The sequence below is a fragment of the Apis dorsata genome, unplaced genomic scaffold, assembly GCF_000469605.1.
Source record: "Apis dorsata unplaced genomic scaffold, Apis dorsata 1.3 scaffold_342, whole genome shotgun sequence".
NCBI lineage: Eukaryota > Metazoa > Arthropoda > Insecta > Hymenoptera > Apidae > Apis > Apis dorsata.
In genome coordinates, this window is record NW_006263609.1 from 228,522 (window position 1) to 231,319 (window position 2,798).

A 2,798-nucleotide genomic window follows, 5' to 3' on the forward strand; every position below is an offset into this window, starting at 1 on the left:
ATCCCGTTGAAGAGTGTGGAGAGAAGGGACTCGGGTTGCCGCTTGCACGACGGAAAGAGAGGGAAAGAGAGAAAGAGTTATATGCACGTACGACGTACGTGGTCACCCTGCGATCGACTCACGGGAGTAAAGGTTTTACTGATGGCATACCCCATACACGCAGAGAGGGGCATATAGGCAGAGGTTCCCACACTGTAAGCCATGATTTATTGGCCTGCCACCCGCCAGACCTGCTGTCATCATCGTCCCATGGTTGGTCCAAGATACAGCGAAGCGTACCGTATATAACTTCCCTTTCTGCACGATCTTCGCGCCGTATCGACTCCTTCTTTCCTCGCACCCCGGCGAAACTGTGGAAGGCCCCCGTTTGATGCCGCTCCACAACCGTCCATCCACCTTGTTTTACCTTATGTAGCCCGATATCTGCCGCACTCGTCGCCATTTAATAATTACCTCCTTCTTATCTACGCCACGGACATTATCTGTGCGTAGGTAGCGTGCAACACGGCTTGCCTCTTTTTCTTCCCCTCTTTCCAAGGACCAAGGACGCCTCTTTATCGAACGGTACCTTTATTCCAAAAGGCGATTCGTAACGTGACTAGCCGTTTCGTAGAAATGAAACTCGAGTTTCTTTTTCCTTTTCTTTCTTTCTTTCTTTCTTTCTTTCCTTCTTCTTTTTTCTTTTTGCAAGACTGCTAATTGCAAGACGATGCGCCTCTTGTCGCAAATGATCGGATGCACTTGATGCACAACCCGACAACAACACGAGGAATGCTTGTGAAAGTTTTACTTGCTTGTGCTCAATTACGAATCAGGTTTCGACGATTTTCGGCCCGCAGGTCGTTACTCTTCTTGTCTCTATGTTAGCCGCAACACGAGCAATCACACTTACTAAACTTAAGGAAATCTGTCATATTATTATTATTATTATTATTCTACTCGAGGAAGGGAAAACATGTGTTCTTCGTAAGAAATGATGCAGATGAGCGATGCAATGTCATTGCGGGATTCGATGAATTTATATTTCCAATAGGAGGGGGTTAGTAATATATATTATAGAAAGGTAAAAGTGCAAGACAGGAGAGACGTAGATGAGTAACGAGACGTCATATTTCATCAATGTATTAAATTTAACGATATCTATAGAAAGTTGGATGATTCTATGGTAATTCGAATCTTTAATTTTTTTTTTTTTTTTTTGTAAAATTGCAATTGAAAATTTTGTATCTTTATTTATTTTATGCTTAAAATATTTATAAAGATATATATATCGTGTGATATAAATTAAATGCAGATTTTGGATTTTATTGCTTATTATTTGATAAAAAGTAATTACGTTTTTGAAAGTTTAGTGCGAATTAGAGAATTAATGCAGCTTTAAATTTTATGAAAATATATATGTAATTATTTTTATATTATTATAATTTTTTAAAGGATGATTCTAGAAGCTGAATTGGTATGCAAAAATGTCCACTGAAATTTACTTTTCATATTACAAACAATTTTGTATCAAGTTAAGTAAAAAATAAAGTGTGACAGGGTTAAAATTATATCGGTTCATTCTAGTGATAAAACGAAGTTGCTTATAATTTGAAAAATAAGCTTCAATAGACACTTTTGCATATCAACTTTCGTATTTGTTTTAATCTCTAGAGTCAGTTTCTTACGTTTTCTACCTACTTTTATGATTATATAATATCTCTGTAGATATAACGCTTTCAAGTCGTACATTATGAAATCGCAACAATATCGTATTAGCAATTTGCATCTTATTATCAGCCTTTATACCATATAGCTTTTCTTTTCATTGATTTGATAATTTTTAATTAAATCGATAATTCTTGATAGTTCAGTGTTCATGTAATATAATTCTTTATTGTTAAAAAGAGAATTAAATTATTGTATCATAAAAGCGAAAGTGTATAAACAGATACTTAATTCGAGGAAATTATCAATCGAAAAACCGCATTGTCTAAACAATTTTTCGTAGTAATAGAGCAATTTTATTTCAAAATAGCAGAGCATTAGAAATTAAACGTTTTTTTGTTTGAAAAATTTTATAATTTTATAATTTTATTTTAAAATTATATTTACAAAAATGAAAAAAATTGTAACGATTAATTTCCTTCAAAAAAATTAAAATAATGATTTTATATATGATAATTCATTATGTTTTACAATAAAAACTTTCATTAAAATCCTAACTTTTTAGTTAAGTAAATTTTCTTGTATATAAGATAAGGGATACAAATACTTTCTAAAGTCATTGTTTAAATTAATTTTCTCTTGTTTTCTTAAGAGTTAATCATTATGTTGTTAATAAAATAAGTAGATTAATGGATTAAATATATGAAATAGGTTGATATATCAAGGAAAAAAACGTTGGTTATAATATTATTTTGAGACATAGTAATTCTAAACATGCTGCTAAAATTACTGCCAAAACCAAATAGATTAGAATAGAATTAATTCCTTTTCAAACTGTTCTATTCAATAGATATTATACATTTGACTATTATCTATTTCGCTTAGTCTAATGTGATTTGAATAGAATGATTGAAATACTTGAAAAATGACGATGAAATGAAATATTGGATCTAACTTCTTTATCTCGAAATGGAGTTCAATTCTTTTTTTTATAACAATAGAAGTAAATAATTCAAATTGGTAAATGTTATTTCAAATCAATTTTAGAAGTTGTAAAGAAAAGCCGCCAGTTTTGTTTTCGAATCTTTAAACACAGAGAAAGTTTCGAAATGACTATAAATCAAAAAAAAAAAAAAAAAAAAAAAAAAAAA